Raw genomic sequence first — 21,700 nt, forward strand, 5'->3', positions numbered from 1 at the left:
TTACAATCTTTATGAATATATACTTACATATATATTTTCTTCAGATGTAATCATGGATTTAATGAGTTAATATAATATTAATCTCATTTGATTTACTGTTAGAACAAGAATATATAATCTCTAAAACATTAGAGATTACATAATCTCCATGTCGAACGAAGATAAATGATGTAGAACGATTCGTAGAATAATGATTATACTCGAGATACATAATGAGATGTTGAGGCATGTGATGTTGAAACTTGGGTTGTTGGTGGTACTGTTGGTGCCGATGATGTTGTTGAAGCTGGTACGTTTTGCACCATATTTTCCAAGGCTACAATTCGGGTGCGAAGCTCGTTGACTTCTTCGATTACTCTGGGATGATTGTCGGTTTGAACAAGCGGATGAATAAAGTGAAAGGACCCATTCATATACATTATAAACGATTCACAATAGTTGATTACTGAAATGTCCCGTTCTTATTGATTAAAAACGTTCCATATTAATTGATTTCGTTGCGAGGTTTTGACCTCTATATGAGACATTTTTCAAAGACTGCATTCATTTTTAAAACAAACCATAACCTTTATTTCATAGATAAAGGTTTTAAAAAGCTTTACGTAGATTATCAAATAATGATAATCTAAAATATCCTGTTTACACACGACCATTATATAATAGTTTACAATACAAATATGTTACAACAAAATAAGTTTCTTGAATGCAGTTTTTACACAATATCATACAAGCATGGACTCCAAATCTCGTCCTTATTTAGGTATGCGACAGCGGAAGCTCTTAATAATCACCTGAGAATAAACATGCTTAAAACGTCAACAAAAAATGTTGGTGAGTTATAGGTTTAACCTATATATATCAAATCATAAGAATAGACCACAAGATTTCATATTTCAATACACATCCCATACATAGAGATAAAAATCATTCATATGGTGAACACCTGGTAACCGACATTAACAAGATGCATATATAAGAATATCCCCATCATTCCGGGACACCCTTCGGATATGATATAAATTTCGAAGTACTAAAGCATCCGGTACTTTGGATGGGGCTTGTTGGGCCCAATAGATCTATCTTTAGGATTCGCGTCAATTAGGGTGTCTGTTCCCTAATTCTTAGATTACCAGACTTAATAAAAAGGGGCATATTCGATTTCGATAATTCAATCATAGAATGTAGTTTCACGTACTTGTGTCTATTTTGTAAATCATTTATAAAACCTGCATGTATTCTCATCCCAAAAATATTAGATTTTAAAAGTGGGACTATAACTCACTTTCACATATTTTTACTTCGTCGGGAAGTAAGACTTGGCCACTGGTTGATTCACGAACCTATAACAATATATACATATATATCAAAGTATGTTCAAAATATATTTACAACACTTTTAGTATATTTTGATGTTTTAGGTTTATTAAGTCAGCTGTCCTCGTTAGTAACCTACAACTAGTTGTCCACAGTTAGATGTACAGAAATAAATCGATAAATATTATCTTGAATCAATCCACGACCCAGTGTATACGTATCTCAGTATTGATCACAACTCAAACTATATATATTTTGGAATCAACCTCAACCCTGTATAGCTAACTCCAACATTCACATATAGAGTGTCTATGGTTGTTCCGAAATATATATAGATGTGTCGACATGATAGGTCGAAACATTGTATACGTGTCTATGGTATCTCAAGATTACATAATATACAATACAAGTTGATTAAGTTATGGTTGGAATAGATTTGTTACCAATTTTCACGTAGCTAAAATGAGAAAAATTATCCAATCTTGTTTTACCCATAACTTCTTCATTTTAAATCCGTTTTGAGTGAATCAAATTGCTATGGTTTCATATTGAACTCTATTTTATGAATCTAAACAGAAAAAGTATAGGTTTATAGTCGGAAAAATAAGTTACAAGTCGTTTTTGTAAAGGTAGTCATTTCAGTCGAAAGAACGACGTCTAGATGACCATTTTAGAAAACATACTTTCACTTTGAGTTTAACCATAATTTTTGGATATAGTTTCATGTTCATAATAAAAATCATTTTCTCAGAATAACAACTTTTAAATCGAAGTTTATCATAGTTTTTAATTAACTAACCCAAAACAGCCCGCGGTGTTACTACGACGGCGTAAATCCGGTTTTACGGTGTTTTTCGTGTTTCCAGGTTTTAAATCATTAAGTTAGCATATCATATAGATATAGAACATGTGTTTAGTTTATATTAAAAGTCAAGTTAGAAGGATTAACTTTTGTTTGCGAACAAGTTTAGAATTAACTAAACTATGTTCTAGTGATTACAAGTTTAAACCTTCGAATAAGATAGCTTTATATGTATGAATCGAATGATGTTATGAACATCATTACTACCTTAAGTTCCTTGGATAAACCTACTGGAAAAGAGAAAAATGGATCTAGCTTCAATGGATCCTTGGATGGCTCGAAGTTCTTGAAGCAGAATCATGATACGAAAACAAGTTCAAGTAAGATCATCACTTGAAATAATATTGTTATAGTTATAGAAATTGAACCAAAGTTTGAATATGATTATTACCTTGTATGAGAATGATAACCTACTGTAAGAAACAAAGATTTCTTGAGGTTGGATGATCACCTTACAAGATTGGAAGTGAGCTAGCAAACTTGAAAGTATTCTTGATTTTATGTAACTAGAACTTGTAGAATTTATGAAGAACACTTAGAACTTGAAGATAGAACTTGAGAGAGATCAATTAGATGAAGAAAATTGAAGAATGAAAGTGTTTGTAGGTGTTTTTGGTCGTTGGTGTATGGATTAGATATAAAGGATATGTAATTTTGTTTTCATGTAAATAAGTCATGAATGATTACTCATATTTTTGTAATCTTATGAGATATTTCATGCTAGTTGCCAAATGATGGTTCCCACATGTGTTAGGTGACTCACATGGGCTACTAAGAGCTGATCATTGGAGTGTATATACCAATAGTACATACATCTAAAAGCTGTGTATTGTACGAGTACGAATACGGGTGCATACGAGTAGAATTGTTGATGAAACTGAACGAGGATGTAATTGTAAGCATTTTTGTTAAGTAGAAGTATTTTGATAAGTGTATTGAAGTCTTTCAAAAGTGTATAAATACATATTAAAACACTACATGTATATACATTTTAACTGAGTCGTTAAGTCATCGTTAGTCGTTACATGTAAGTGTTGTTTTGAAACCTTTAGGTTAACGATCTTGTTAAATGTTGTTAACCCAATGTTTATAATATCAAATGAGATTTTAAATTATTATATTATCATGATATTATCATGTATGAATATCTCTTAATATGATATATATACATTAAATGTCTTTACAACGATAATCGTTACATATATGTCTCGTTTAAAAATCATTAAGTTAGTAGTCTTGTTTTTACATATGTAGTTCATTGTTAATATACTTAATGATATGTTTACTTATCATAGTATCATGTTAACTATATATATATCCATATATATGTCATCATATAGTTTTTACAAGTTTTAACGTTCGTGAATCACCGGTCAACTTGGTTGGTCAATTGTCTATATGAAACATATTTCAATTAATCAAGTCTTAACAAGTTTGATTGCTTATCATGTTGGAAACATTTAATCATGTAAATATCAATCTCAATTAATATATATAAACATGGAAAAGTTCGGGTCACTACAGTACCTACCCGTTAAATAAATTTCGTCCCGAAATTTTAAGCTGTTGAAGGTGTTGACGAATCTTCTGGAAATAGATGCGGGTATTTCTTCTTCATCTGATCTTCATGCTCCCAGGTGAACTCGGGTCCTCTACGAGCATTCCATCGAACCTTAACAATTGGTATCTTGTTTTGCTTAAGTCTTTTAACCTCACGATCCATTATTTCGACGGGTTCTTCGATGAATTGAAGTTTTTCGTTGATTTGGATTTCATCTAACGGAATAGTGAGATCTTCTTTAGCAAAACATTTCTTCAAATTCGAGACGTGGAAAGTGTTATGTACAGCCGCGAGTTGTTGAGGTAACTCAAGTCGGTAAGCTACTGGTCCGACACGATCAATAATCTTGAATGGTCCAATATACCTTGGATTTAATTTCCCTCGTTTACCAAATCGAACAACGCCTTTCCAAGGTGCAACTTTAAGCATGACCATCTCTCCAATTTCAAATTCTATATCTTTTCTTTTAATGTCAGCGTAGCTCTTTTGTCGACTTTGGGCGGTTTTCAACCGTTGTTGAATTTGGATGATCTTCTCGGTAGTTTCTTGTATAATCTCCGGACCCGTAATCTGTCTATCCCCCACTTCACTCCAACAAATCGGAGACCTGCACTTTCTACCATAAAGTACTTCAAACGGCGCCATCTCAATGCTTGAATGGTAGCTGTTGTTGTAGGAAAATTCTGCTAATGGTAGATGTCGATCCCAACTATTTCCGAAATCAATAACACATGCTCGTAGCATGTCTTCAAGCGTTTGTATAGTCCTTTCGCTCTGCCCATCAGTTTGTGGATGATAGGCAGTACTCATGTCTAGACGAGTTCCTAATGCTTGCTATAATGTCTGCCAGAATCTTGAAATAAATCTGCCATCCCTATCAGAGATAATAGAGATTGGTATTCCATGTCTGGAGACGACTTCCTTCAAATACAGTCGTGCTAACTTCTCCATCTTGTCATCTTCTCTTATTGGCAGGAAGTGTGCTGATTTGGTGAGACGATCAACTATTACCCAAATAGTATCAAAACCACTTGCAGTCCTTGGCAATTTAGTGATGAAATCCATGGTAATGTTTTCCCATTTCCATTCCGGGATTTCGGGTTGTTGAAGTAGACCTGATGGTTTCTGATGCTCAGCTTTGACCTTAGAACACGTCAAACATTCTCCTACGTATTTAGCAACATCGGCTTTCATACCCGGCCACCAAAAATGTTTCTTGAGATCCTTGTACATCTTCCCCGTTCCAGGATGTATTGAGTATCTAGTTTTATGAGCTTCTCTAAGTACCATTTCTCTCATATCTCCAAATTTTGGTACCCAAATCCTTTCAGCCCTATATCGGGTTCCGTCTTCCCGAATATTAAGATGCTTCTCCGATCCTTTGGGTATTTCATCCTTTAAATTTCCCTCTTTTAAAACTCCTTGTTGCGCCTCTTTTATTTGAGTAGTAATGTTATTATGAATCATTATATTCATAGATTTTACTCGAATGGGTTCTCTGTCCTTCCTGCTCAAGGCATCAGCTACCACATTTGCCTTCCCCGGGTGGTAACGAATCTCAAAGTCGTAATCATTCAATAATTCAATCCACCTACGCTGCCTCATATTCAGTTGTTTCTGATTAAATATGTGTTGAAGACTTTTGTGGTCGGTATATATAATACTTTTGACCCCATATAAGTAGTGCCTCCAAGTCTTTAATGCAAAAACAACCGCGCCTAATTCCAAATCATGCGTCGTATAATTTTGTTCGTGAATCTTCAATTGTCTAGAGGCATAAGCAATCACCTTCGTTCGTTGCATTAATACACAACCGAGACCTTGCTTTGATGCGTCACAATAAATCACAAAATCATCATTCCCTTCAGGCAATGACAATATAGGTGCCGTAGTTAGCTTTTTCTTCAATAACTGAAACGCTTTCTCTTGTTCATCCTTCCATTCAAATTTCTTCCCTTTATGCGTTAATGCAGTCAAGGGTTTTGCTATTCTGGAAAAGTCTTGGATGAACCTTCTGTAGTAACCAGCTAGTCCTAAAAACTGGCGTATGTGTTTCGGAGTTTTCGGGGTTTCCCACTTTTCAACAGTTTCTATCTTTGCCGGATCCACCTTAATACCTTCTTTGTTCACTATGTGACCGAGGAATTGAACTTCTTCCAACCAAAATGCACACTTTGAAAACTTAGCGTACAATTCTTCCTTCCTCAATACTTCTAACACCTTTCTCAAATGTTCACCGTGTTCTTGGTCATTCTTTGAGTAAATAAGTATGTCATCAATGAAAACAATGACAAACTTGTCAAGGTATGGTCCACACACTCGGTTCATAAGGTCCATGAACATAGCTGGTGCATTAGTTAAACCAAACGGCATGACTATAAACTCGTAATGACCGTAACGTGTTCTGAAAGCAGTCTTTGGAATATCATCTTCTTTCACCCGCATTTGATGATACCCGGAACGTAAGTCAATCTTTGAATAAACAGACGAGCCTTGTAGTTGATCAAATAAGTCGTCGATTCTCGGTAGTGGGTAGCGGTTCTTGATGGTAAGTTTGTTCAACTCTCGGTAGTCGATACACAACCTGAATGTACCATCTTTCTTCTTGACAAACAAAACAGGAGCTCCCCACGGTGATGTGCTTGGTCGAATGAAACCACGCTCTAAAAGTTCTTGTAATTGGCTTTGTAGTTCTTTCATCTCGCTGGGTGCGAGTCTGTAAGGAGCACGAGCTATTGGTGCAGCTCCTGGTACAAGATCTATTTGAAATTCAACGGATCGATGTGGGGGTAATCCCGGTAATTCTTTCGGAAATACATCGGGAAATTCTTTTGCAATGGGAACATCATTGATGCTCTTTTCTTCAGTTTGTACTTTCTTGACGTGTGCTAGAACAGCATAGCAACCTTTTCTTATTAGTTTTTGTGCCTTCAAATTACTAATAAGATGTAGCTTCGTGTTGCCCTTTTCTCCGTACACCATTAAGGGTTTTCCTTTTTCTCGTATAATGCGAATTGCATTTTTGTAACAAACGATCTCCGCTTTCACTTCTTTCAACCAGTCCATACCGATTATCACATCAAAACTCCCTAACTCTACTGGTATCAAATCAATCTTAAATGTTTCGCTAACCAGTTTAATTTCTCGATTCCGACATATATTATCTGCTGAAATTAATTTACCATTTGCTAATTCGAGTAAAAATTTACTATCCAAAGGCGTCAATGGACAACTTAATTTAGCACAAAAATCTCTACTCATATAGCTTCTATCCGCACCCGAATCAAATAAAACGTAAGCAGATTTATTGTCAATAAGAAACGTACCCGTAACAAGCTCCGGGTCTTCCAGTGCCTCTGCCGCATTAATATTGAAAACTCTTCCACGGCCTTGTCCATTCGTGTTCTCCTGGTTCGGGCAATTTCTAATAATGTGGCCCGGTTTTCCACATTTATAACAAACTACATTGGCATAACTTGCTCCGACACTACTTGCTCCGCCATTACTCGTTCCGACTCCATTTGTTCCTTTCGTTCTATTAACCCCTGGTCCGTAGACCTCACACTTCGCCACGCTATGACCTTTTCTTTTACACTTGTTGTAAAATTTGGTGCAGAACCCCGAGTGATTCTTTTCACACCTTTGGCATAGCTGCTTCTGATTGTTGTTGTTGTTGCGGTTATTATTGTTGTTGGGATGATTGTTGTAGTTACTGTTGTTGTTGTTGTTGTTGTTGTTGGGCCGTTTGTTGTAGTTGCGATTGATGTTGCGATTGTTGGGATAATTGTTGCGATTATTGTTGTAATTGCTGTTGTTGTTGTATTGGTGATTCTTATCACCGTTTTCCTCCCACTTTCTTTTGACTTGCTTCACATTGGCCTCTTCAGCAGTCTGTTCTTTAATTCTTTCTTCAATCTGGTTCACGAGTTTGTGAGCCATTCTACATGCCTGTTGTATGGAGGCGGGCTCGTGTGAACTTATATCTTCTTGGATTCTTTCCGGTAATCCTTTCACAAACGCGTCGATCTTCTCTTCCTCATCTTCGAATGCTCCTGGACACAATAGGCACAATTCTGTGAATCGTCTTTCGTACGTGGTAATATCAAATCCTTGGGTTCGTAACCCTCTAAGTTCTGTCTTGAGCTTATTGACCTCGGTTCTGGGACGGTACTTCTCGTTCATCAAGTGCTTGAATGCTGACCACGGTAGTGCGTACGCATCGTCTTGTCCCACTTGCTCTAGATAGGTATTCCACCATGTTAACGCAGAACCTGTGAAGGTATGCGTAGCGTACTTTACTTTGTCCTCTTCAGTACACTTACTTATGGCAAACACCGATTCGACCTTCTCGGTCCACCGTTTCAATCCGATTGGTCCTTCGGTTCCATCAAATTCTAAAGGTTTGCAGGCAGTGAATTCTTTGTAGGTGCATCCTACACGATTTCCTGTACTGCTGGATCCAAGGTTATTGTTGGTATGTAGCGCAGCCTGTACTGCGGCTATGTTTGAAGCTAGAAAAGTACGGAATTCCTCTTCATTCATATTCACGGTGTGTCGAGTAGTCGGTGCCATTTCCTTCAAAATAGTTAAATGGAACAAGTTAATCATACAGAATATTAAGAGTAGTTAATAGTATTTTGTAGCATAATATGAACTCATTTATAAAAGCTTTTTCTTCATATTAGCGTTTTATAAGTTTAAATTCGGGTAGTACCTACCCGTTAAGTTCATACTTAGTAGCTAATATACAATTCAACTACTACAATTCTATATGAAAAACTGATTATAATAATATTTCGCGTTCAAACTTTTACACAATATTTTACAAACTTACAATACCGCTTATTTTACATATAGCATGAAATATAGCACAAAATAAATTTGATACAAGATGGTTGTGAAGATAATTCTAGCTAGTACACAAGTCGTTCAGCAAAGGCAATAAAGACACGTAATTCATACGTCCAGAAACAAGTCATGCATTCTGGTTTTACTAGGATTACTTCCCATCCTTGGTCTTGTGGAACATAACCGTTATGGCCGTTGATAAGACAGCGTGTTGTAACGTCGTCAAAGGGACGAGGGTTACGTAATGTCCAACAGTCCCGTAACAATCTAAAAACCTCATTTCTTACCCCAATTACCGACTCCGTCACTTGTGGAAACGTTTTGTTTAATTGTTGTAGCCCGATGTTCTTGTTCTCACTTTGGTGAGAAGCGAACATTACTAATCCGTAAGCATAACATGCTTCTTTATGTTGCATGTTAGCCGCTTTTTCTAAATCACGAAGTCCAATATTCGGATATATTGAGTCAAAATAATTTCTTAACCCGTTGCGTAAAATAGCATTTGGGTTCCCCGCAATATATGCGTCAAAGTAAACACATCGTAACTTATGGGTTTCCCAATGTGATATCCCCCATCTTTCAAACGAAAGTCTCTTATAAACCAAGACATTCTTGGAACGTTCTTCGAATGTCTTACAAACTGATCTCGCCTTAAATAGTTGTGCCGAGGAATTCTGACCGACTCTAGACAAGATTTCATCAATCATGTCTCCGGGTAGGTCTCTTAAAATATTGGGTTGTCTATCCATTTTGTGTTTTTAAACTGTAAAATAGACAAGAGTTAGATTCATAAAAAAATACTTATTAATACAAGCAATTTTTACATATATCATAAAGCATAAGCACGCTATATTAAATATATTACACTACACGAATACAACTATCTTATTCCGACTCGCTCGTTTCTTCTTCTTCGGTTTTGGTTCGTTTTGCTAAGTTTCTAGGGATATATGATGTTCCCCTAATACGAGCCGTCGTTATCCACATTGGTTTAGAAAAACCGGGTGGTTTAGAGGTTCCCGGGTCATTGTTACAACTTAAGGACTTCGGGGGTTGACGATACATATAAAGTTCATCGGGGTTGGAATTAGATTTCTCTATTTTTATGCCCTTTCCCTTATTATTTTCTTTTGCCTTTTTAAATTCAGTTGGGGTAATTTCTATAACATCATCGGAATTCTCGTCGGAATCCGATTCATCGGAGAATTGGTAATCCTCCCAATATTTTGCTTCCTTGGCGGAAACACCATTGACCATAATTAACCTTGGTCGGTTGGTTAAGGATTTTCTTTTACTTAACAGTTTTATTATTTCCCCCACCGGTTCTATTTCTTCATCCGGTTCCTCCTCTTCCGGTTCTGATTCTTCTTCCGGTTCCGACTCTTCTTCCGGTTCCTCTTCGGGAACTTGTGAATCAGTCCACGAATCATTCCAATTTACATTTAACTCTTCATTATTATTAGGTGAGTCAATGGGACTTGTTCTAGAGGTAGACATCTATCACATAATATCAAACGCGTTAAGAGATTAATATATCACATAATATTCACATGTTAAAAATATATAGTTTCCAACAAAATTTGTTAAGCAATCATTTTTCAAGTAAACACGGTCGAAGTCCAGACTCACTAATGCATCCTAACAAACTCGATAAGACACACTAATGCAAAATTCTGGTTCTCTAAGACCAACGCTCGGATACCAACTGAAATGTCCCGTTCTTATTGATTAAAAACGTTCCATATTAATTGATTTCGTTGCGAGGTTTTGACCTCTATATGAGACATTTTTCAAAGACTGCATTCATTTTTAAAACAAACCATAACCTTTATTTCATAGATAAAGGTTTTAAAAAGCTTTACGTAGATTATCAAATAATGATAATCTAAAATATCCTGTTTACACACGACCATTATATAATAGTTTACAATACAAATATGTTACAACAAAATAAGTTTCTTGAATGCAGTTTTTACACAATATCATACAAGCATGGACTCCAAATCTCGTCCTTATTTAAGTATGCGACAGCGGAAGCTCTTAATAATCACCTGAGAATAAACATGCTTAAAACGTCAACAAAAAATGTTGGTGAGTTATAGGTTTAACCTATATATATCAAATCATAATAATAGACCACAAGATTTTATATTTCAATACACATCCCATACATAGAGATAAAAATCATTCATATGGTGAACACCTGGTAACCGACATTAACAAGATGCATATATAAGAATATCCCCATCATTCCGGGACACCCTTCGGATATGATATAAATTTGGAAGTACTAAAGCATCCGGTACTTTGGATGGGGCTTGTTGGGCCCAATAGATCTATCTTTAGGATTCGCGTCAATTAGGGTGTCTGTTCCCTAATTCTTAGATTACCAGACTTAATAAAAAGGGGCATATTCGATTTCGATAATTCAACCATAGAATGTAGTTTCACGTACTTGTGTCTATTTTGTAAATCATTTATAAAACCTGCATGTATTCTCATCCCAAAAATATTAGATTTTAAAAGTGGGACTATAACTCACTTTCACAGATTTTTACTTCGTCGGGAAGTAAGACTTGGCCACTGGTTGATTCACGAACCTATAACAATATATACATATATATCAAAGTATGTTCAAAATATATTTACAACACTTTTAATATATTTTGATGTTTTAAGTTTATTAAGTCAGCTGTCCTCGTTAGTAACCTACAACTAGTTGTCCACAGTTAGATGTACAGAAATAAATCGATAAATATTATCTTGAATCAATCCACGACCCAGTGTATACGTATCTCAGTATTGATCACAACTCAAACTATATATATTTTGGAATCAACCTCAACCCTGTATAGCTAACTCCAATATTCACATATAGAGTGTCTATGGTTGTTCCGAAATATATATAGATGTGTCGACATGATAGGTCGAAACATTGTATACGTGTCTATGGTATCTCAAGATTACATAATATACAATACAAGTTGATTAAGTTATGGTTGGAATAGATTTGTTACCAATTTTCACGTAGCTAAAATGAGAAAAATTATCCAATCTTGTTTTACCCATAACTTCTTCATTTTAAATCCGTTTTGAGTGAATCAAATTGCTATGGTTTCATATTGAACTCTATTTTATGAATCTAAACAGAAAAAGTATAGGTTTATAGTCGGAAAAATAAGTTACAAGTCGTTTTTGTAAAGGTAGTCATTTCAGTCGAAAGAACGACGTCTAGATGACCATTTTAGAAAACATACTTCCACTTTGAGTTTAACCATAATTTTTGGATATAGTTTCATGTTCATAATAAAAATCATTTTCTCAGAATAACAACTTTTTAATCAAAGTTTATCATAGTTTTTAATTAACTAACCCAAAACAGCCCGCGATGTTACTACGACGGCGTAAATCCGGTTTTACGGTGTTTTTCGTGTTTCCAGGTTTTAAATCATTAAGTTAGCATATCATATAGATATAGAACATGTGTTTAGTTGATTTTAAAAGTCAAGTTAGAAGGATTAACTTTTGTTTGCGAACAAGTTTAGAATTAACTAAACTATGTTCTAGTGATTACAAGTTTAAACCTTCGAATAAGATAGCTTTATATGTATGAATCGAATGATGTTATGAACATCATTACTACCTTAAGTTCCTTGGATAAACCTACTGGAAAAGAGAAAAATGGATCTAGCTTCAATGGATCCTTGGATGGCTCGAAGTTCTTGAAGCAGAATCATGATACGAAAACAAGTTCAAGTAAGATCATCACTTGAAATAAGATTGTTATAGTTATAGAAATTGAACCAAAGTTTGAATATGATTATTACCTTGTATTAGAATGATAACCTACTGTAAGAAACAAAGATTTCTTGAGGTTGGATGATCACCTTACAAGATTGGAAGTGAGCTAGCAAACTTGAAAGTATTCTTGATTTTATGTAACTAGAACTTGTAGAATTTATGAAGAACACTTAGAACTTGAAGATAGAACTTGAGAGAGATCAATTAGATGAAGAAAATTGAAGAATGAAAGTGTTTGTAGGTGTTTTTGGTCGTTGGTGTATGGATTAGATATAAAGGATATGTAATTTTGTTTTCATGTAAATAAGTCATGAATGATTACTCATATTTTTGTAATCTTATGAGATATTTCATGCTAGTTGCCAAATGATGGTTCCCACATGTGTTAGGTGACTCACATGGGCTGCTAAGAGCTGATCATTGGAGTGTATATACCAATAGTACATACATCTAAAAGCTGTGTATTGTACGAGTACGAATACGGGTGCATACGAGTAGAATTGTTGATGAAACTGAACGAGGATGTAATTGTAAGCATTTTTGTTAAGTAGAAGTATTTTGATAAGTGTATTGAAGTCTTTCAAAAGTGTATAAATACATATTAAAACACTACATGTATATACATTTTAACTGAGTCGTTAAGTCATCGTTAGTCGTTACATGTAAGTGTTGTTTTGAAACCTTTAGGTTAACGATCTTGTTAAATGTTGTTAACCCAATGTTTATAATATCAAATGAGATTTTAAATTATTATATTATCATGATATTATCATGTATGAATATCTCTTAATATGATATATATACATTAAATGTCTTTACAACGATAATCGTTACATATATGTCTCGTTTAAAAATCATTAAGTTAGTAGTCTTGTTTTTACATATGTAGTTCATTGTTAATATACTTAATGATATGTTTACTTATCATAGTATCATGTTAACTATATATATATCCATATATATGTCATCATATAGTTTTTACAAGTTTTAACGTTCGTGAATCACCGGTTAACTTGGGTGGTCAATTGTCTATATGAAACATATTTCAATTAATCAAGTCTTAACAAGTTTGATTGCTTATCATGTTGGAAACATTTAGTCATGTAAATATCAATCTCAATTAATATATATAAACATGGAAAAGTTCGGGTCACTACAATTACATCGCGAGGTATTTGACCTCTATATGATACATTTTACAAACATAGCATTCGTTTTTAAAAGACAAACTTTATTCACATCTAAAGTTGACGGCATGCATACCATTTCACAATACATCCAACTATAATTGACTTAATAATAATCTTGATGAAATCAATGACTCGAATGCAACGTCTTTCGAAATATGCCATGAATGACTCCAAGTAATATCCTTAAAATGAGCTAATGCACAGCGAAAGATTTCTTTCAAACCTGAGAATAAACATGCTTTCAAGTGTCAACCAAAAGGTTGGTGAGTTCATTAGTTTATCATAATCATTCATTTCCATTATTTTAATAAACCACAAGATTTTTATTAAACATAATTCCAATAGCAGAATCCTCTAGTCTGCATAAAGGTAAAATCATTTCCAATAATATAATAGACCACAAGATTCTCATTTTTCATAAACATAATCCTCAAGCAGAATCCTCTCGTCTGCATTAAGGTAAAATCATTCATATGGTGAACACCTGGTAACAAACATTAACCAAAAGCATATAGAATATCCCCAAAACAGAATCCTCTCGTCTGTATAAAAATTGAAGTACTAAAGCATCCGTACCTCGGATGGGGTTTGTTAGGCCCATAGATCTATCTTTAGGATTCGCGTCAATTAGGGGTACTGTTCCCTAATTCTTAGGTTACCAAGCTAAAGGGGTATATTCGGCTTCGATCATTCAACCATATAATGTAGTTTCGATTACTTGTGTCTATTTCGTAAAACATTTATAAAAGCGCATGTATTCTCAGTCCCAAAAATATATATTACAAAAGCATTTAAAAAGGGAGTAATGAAACTTACAATACTGTATTTTGTAGTAAAAATACATATGACGTCATTGAACAAGTGCAATGTTGGCCTTGGATTCACAAACCTATATTAATTATATATATTTATATGTTTGATCAATATCTGTCTAACAATTTAGGTCAAGTCGTAGTGTATCACAATCCTAATGCTCGAGACTAAATATGAAAAAGTCAACAAAAGACATATTGACCAAAATGTCTTCCAAAATTTATACATGATTATTATATAGTTTAAATATAGTTGTTTTATTTATTTAAATATTTTTAATAGATTTTATTAAAGTAAATAATATAGTTCTTTTATTAATAAATAAAATTTTATATTAAACTTTATATAATAAAAATATACTTTTATATATCTTAAGTAATAAAATTTATAAAGTTCATTTAATATCATAAAAATAATATAATAGGTATTATTAATGTAATTATATTATACGTAGTAAAATATCTTTGTATCACATATTTATTTGATAAAATAATATTGATAATAATAATAATAATAATAAGTAAAAGTTGTATTATTTTGTAATAATTATTATTATTCTACTAATAAAAATAAAAATAATTATATTTTCTAAACATGATAAAATGATAATTTTTATTAACAATAGTAGTACTAAAATGATAATAATAATGATGTTTCATATTAACAATGATATTTTTATTAAAAATAATAATTTTAGTAAAAATGATAGTTTTAATATTAATAATACTTTTAATAATAATAATAGTAAAATAATGAAAACGATATTTTTTCTTTAAATCAATATCTTACAATATCTTAATTTCATCATGATACTCATATTCATTATTTCCTAATCGCTTCGTTTAATAGCTTTTAGTCATCTTTTATATCGCGTTCATATTAATAATAATAATAGTAATCATAATAATTAGATGTTACTAATATTAGTTTTAGTTATAATAATACTAATAATAATAATATTAATGATAATGATAATAACTATTTAAATGATAATAATAATAATAATAATACTAATTATAACCTTAACGATAATAACGATAGTAATAATAATAAAAATAACAATAATATCTTTTATTAATAACGACAATGATAATGATAATAATAATAATAATAATAATAATAATAATAATAATAATAATAATAATAATAATAATAATAATAATAATAATAATAATAATAATAATTAGATTATAATGATGATAATAACGACGATAATAATAATCATTTTTAATAATAATACAAAAATTCAGTTGACTATAACTTCTAAACCGTTCATCGAAACCATTCGATATCTAAATGAAAAGTTCTCAAATTTTCGCTAGCTTTCCAACTACATGCATATCATATACCTTATCTTAATAGCATATGTATTTAATTCAAGATCCGACATAACCTATCTAACGACAATAACGAACGTATAAGCATGCATAATCCTATATATATACTCGAGCACTAGTCAGGGATACACTAATAATATATAAAAGTTAAGTTATGAGTGCTCACGTATCAATATTGAGATTCAATATTGCAGGAAAAGTACGTAGACGCAACGGAGATGATAAACACTAGTTTGACTCACGAGCAATACTCCCGAACCATACCCATAACCTTCATAGCTATAACCCATAATTTCCTTAGCTCTATTCCTCTCGAAAAACTATTTCGAAATCACTCGAATAGCACTCCGTCGTAATATTTTTTGTATACTAATAATATCTTGAAATAATACGGAGTAAATATATATATGTAAATCGATTGAGAGAGTTTAGAGAAAAATATTTTCAAGTTTCTATGAAATAATGAAACCTATTGAATTCTATTTATAATAGATTTTTGAATTATTAAAGTGAATTATTAAAGTATGAGTTATTAAAGTGAATTATTAAAATATGAATTATTAAAGTGAATTATTAAAGTATGAATTATTAAAGTGAATTATTAATGTATGAATTATTAAAGTGAATTATTAAAGTATGAATTATTAAAGTGAATTATTAAAGTTAAGGTAAAGTAAAAATAAAGTAAAGGTAAAGTTTAAGTATAGTAAAAGTATAAAACTATGTACGTATAATATGCGTATAAATATATATAATATTAATTTAAATCGTTATATATATTTAATAAAATAAAATATAAATATCGTTATCTTTATCATACTGGTTAAGTAATGAGTTATCAAAAGTGGTTCTAGATATTTATAAAAGTTATATACGTTTTAATAATAAAGTTCTTTTTAAACTGAAAATGTTTTTGTACGTTTGAAACTAAATCAAATAAATATGATAATTTTGTTTTCCAAAACTAAATATATTTAAGAATCATTTTGTTTAAAGGTTAAAATAATGGAAATCGTTATATCATAAAACGTTTTAGAAAAGTAAAATCATATATATTCATAATAGGTTTCAAGTTTTTAAATTATAGTCTGTTGGTGAAGCATGCGATAAAGTTCAAAGGTTAAATAAACGTATGAAATCATCTTAATGAAAAATGTCGAGTTACTTAACTTATCGATATCCAACATCTAAGTTATTTACACTCCACGTTTTTACTTATAAATCACTTTGCCATTTTCCGAATGTTGTCAAAAAGAATAGATTTCTTAAATCACAGCGAACCTCATAAAATAGACCCGTAATCATATCACAATGTATCTGATAAATCAATCATTTGATATTATCTTCTAATTCCATCGATAAACATATTGAAACAAATACGTTCATGTAAAGTATTATACGTTTAATACTTTATTAATATTCTCAAGTTATAATATATATACATATATATACATATTTATTTATATATAACGGTTCGTGAATCGTCGGAATTTGGTCGAGGTTATAATGAATGTATGAACACAATTTAAAATTCTTGAGATTTAACTTAACAAACTTTGCTTATCGTGTCGGAATAATATAAAGATAAAGTTTAAATTTGGTTGGAAATTTCCGGGTTGTCACATAAAGTTTTTATTTTTAGAGATTATGTAATTGTTGTAGCTATTCTGGAAATGAGGGTGAAAATGGTGTTTCAGACTGGATCGCCGGTAAGTGCTACGGGTTCTTCGTCAAGAGGAAAATTTGGTTGGTGGAAAGGATCGCCTTCTTCGTGTCTCTATTGATTAAGTCGATTACGAACCCATCAGATGAATTGGGGATGGATGATTGGTTGATTCATTCTGGTGACGCTGCTTTCGGATTTTAGGTGAACGTCCATGTCGGAATGGCGGTTCCGGAGAACTTGAACTAATGACGAGTTCCATTTCGTACGGTTAGATAAAGGGTTTTCGATATAAAATGATTTTCGGATATCGGATGATATTCTAATTACATAGAATACCTGTATATAGTACAGAAGATCCCATAGATTATGGAGGAAATCAAGGAATATATCAGGCAAGGTTTACAGTAATAGATACGCTAAGATATGAATTGGCAGATACGCTAATATATGAATTTTGTCTATACACTATTCATGCAATCAATGCTGTAAGATGTGTCTAGACTAAGAATGATAAGCAAGTGATTCCCTATAAATGATAAGCAGGTAATTTTCGACACAAAATGATAAGTAAAACTTTTGACATGCAGACACAGTCGAAGTCCAGACTCATTAATGCATCTAAACATCTATCAGTTAGACACACTAATGCAAGACCTGGTTCGCTAAGACCACCGCTCTGATACTAACTCTAATGACCCGTCCTAATCCATTTGGACGAATACATTGCATTTGGTTACATCGCGAGGTACTTGACCTCTATATGATACATTTTACAAACATTGCATTCGTTTTTAAAAGACAAACTTTCATTACATCGACAGTTGACGGCATGCATACCATTTCATAATATATCCAACTATAATTGACTTAGTAATAATCTTGATGAACTCGATGACTCGAATGCAACGTCTTTTGAAATATGTCATGAATGACTCCAAGTAATATCTCTAATATGAGCAAATGCACAGCGGAAGATTTCTTTAATACCTGAGAATAAACATGCTTTAAAGTGTCAACCAAAAGGTTGGTGAGTTCATTAGTTTATCATAAATAATCATTTCAGATAGTATAATAGACCACAAGATACTCATATTTTGAAAACGATCTGTGCAGGTCTGCTCACTGCTGGAAAATCATTCATACGATATATAAACACCTGGTAATCAACCTTAACAAGATGCATATAGAATATACCCCGCATATCGGCATTCCGCACGATCATGCAAAAGCATACATACAGGCCACTCTTTTAAATATGATGGTTGTGTACACATCACAAACAGATCATATATTTTAAAGCTGGCGGTTGTATACCTATTTCGAAGTACTAAAGCAGTTCAAATTCTCTGACTGGGGCTTGTGAGTGCCCATAGATCTATCTTTAGGATTCGCGTCAATTAGGAGCTCGGTTTCCTAATTCTTAGATTACCAGACTATAAAGGGGTGATATCCGGTATACTCGTAACTCAATCGTAGAATGTTTTTAAGTACTTGTGTCTATTTCGTAAAACAGTTACAAAACATCACATGTATTCTCAGTCCCAAAAATATATATTGCAAAAGCATTTAAAAAGGGAGTAATGAAACTCACAAATATAATTATTGTAAAACAGTTAATAAAGCATTTGCATGTATTCTCAGTCCCAAAAATGTAAAGAGTAAAAGGGAATCAAATGAAACTCACCATAATGTATTTTGTAGTAAAAATACATATGATGATATTGAACAATACAGGGTTGGCCTCGGATTCACGAACCTATAACATTTGTATATTTATTAATATACATAGTTGTAATCGAACAATATATATATAAATTTATTAGCTGTATACTTTTTATATTAATAATATATATGTTTCATATATTCATTATATGATGATATTGAACAATACAGGGTTTGCCACAGATTCACGAACCTATAATATTTGTATATTTATTAATATACATAGTTATAATCGAACAATATATATATATAAATTTATTAGTTGTATACTTTTTATATTAATAATATATATGTTTCATATATTCATTTTGTTATATAAAATATTAATTTTCGTTATGTTATATGTATTAAATAATAAATAATAAATAAAAAGAAATGCCCCAAATCGGGCTCGAACTCGCGACCTCCCGTTCACCCGACATATCCCTAAACCAGCTGAACCATTCCATTTTTCTGATAAACTCTTATATTATTTATATTTATCCCAAATACGAATCTGTTTCATTCTCTTCTTCAATAAAACTTAATCGACTAGAATCACAGAAGTAACACAATTGTTTCAACAAGACTTGAAATTTGTAAAAAGGTTTATAATTTAAACAGAACGAGTTACTTGGGTGGTTGAATTAACAGGAAACAAAATAATAAAAAATATAAAAAAAATTACATCTGATGTTCGTAAAAGGATAAACAACTCAATAATCGATTTTGATTTCTAGATGTTTTTAGCTCATGATTATAACATAAAGTAGATTATAAATCATTTATGGAAACTTTATGAATCGTTAATTTCAACTAATATAACTTCTAAAACTTTAATTTGATCGAAGAACACAAGTTTGACTTTTGAAATTTAAACTTTGACTCGTAAATTCAAAGTCGATATAAAGAATTGAAACCTGTGATTTTGTAGAAAGGTTGAGTAAAAGTTTCCTAACAAAACTGTATTAACACAATTTGAAATGGGATTCGGATTAGAGGTTTTGATAAATTGGATGAAGAACAGAGATACCGCATATATTTTTCTAAACTTTACTTTGACTTTTCTGATTTAATTTGAATTGAGTTTGCAGAGTGATACATAGAGGTTAGTAGATAATAATACAATGTAATCGAATCAACTAGCTTTTGTTTTGTAGTTTTATTGAACCGACCGGTTTACAAATTTGAAACAGAAAAGGAGAATTCACGAGCAGATATAATTTATCTAATTAATTCGTACAATTCAAAGATCCTAATATCAGATAGATAATTTAAAGGTGATAAGGATGTCTAACACAATATGTACAATCTGTATATATATGTGTATAACCGTATATATTTATAAATAGCTGTATATTTACTTGTATTATATATATAAATATGTATTTATGTATATTTAAATTTTATATAACCATTTATATATCTGTTTATACATATTCCTATATATATAACTAAAATTTATACATATTTTTGTATTTATATATATATATATATATATATCTGTATTTGTATAACTATATATATCGACTATATATATATATATATATATATATGTATATTAATTTATATAAGGAAACATAATAATATTAATTATATAACATCAATATTAATTTTAATAATAATAGTGAAATTGATAATAATAATAATAGAAATGATAATAATAATAATATTAATAATATTAATTTTACTTGTACATATCAAATTTTACATATTCATATATATATATATATATATATATATATATATATATATATATATATATATATATATATATATATATATATATATATATATATATATATATATATATATATATGTATATATATATATATATATATAATATTAATTATTCAAATATTCATTTTAATGTTTATAATGAAATTATTGTTAATAATATTAACATAACAATTATATTCAAACATGTAATTATATTAAAATTTATAAATTTTACCCTAGGTACCAATTATATAATATGTATTATAATTTATATTAAATATTTATAATTTACAATATATATAATATTACTTATGTTCAGAATTTATATATATAAATATATGTATATATATAGAAACTTATTTTTTCTCTATTTTATTTTTACATTATTAATTCCAATTGATGGGAGTACATTTTATTAATTCAAAATAATATATATGTATACTTATATTTATATTTATATTTATATATTTATTTACAAACCATTGTTCGTGAATCGTCGGGCATAGTCAAGGTTACTGAATCCATGTAATTAGTTCAAAAATTTCTAGACTCAACATTACAGACTTTGCTTATCGTGTTGAAATCATACAAAGATTAAGTTTAAATTTGGTCGAAAATTTCCGGGTCGTCACAGTAGGTACTACCCGAATTAAAATTATAAAACGCTAATATGAAGAAAAAACTTTTATAAATGAGTTCATATTATGCTACGAAATACTATTGACTACTCTTAATATTCTATATGATTAACTTAATTCTTTTGGGCTATTTTTGAAGGAAATGGAACCGACGACTCGTCAGAATTTGAACATGAGCGAGGAAGACTTCCGTGTTTTCCTTGCAGCAAACATAGCCGCAATACAGGCTGCAATGCAAAACAACAACAAT

This window comes from Rutidosis leptorrhynchoides, chromosome 3 (assembly GCF_046630445.1).
Source record: "Rutidosis leptorrhynchoides isolate AG116_Rl617_1_P2 chromosome 3, CSIRO_AGI_Rlap_v1, whole genome shotgun sequence".
Classification (NCBI taxonomy): domain Eukaryota; kingdom Viridiplantae; phylum Streptophyta; class Magnoliopsida; order Asterales; family Asteraceae; genus Rutidosis; species Rutidosis leptorrhynchoides.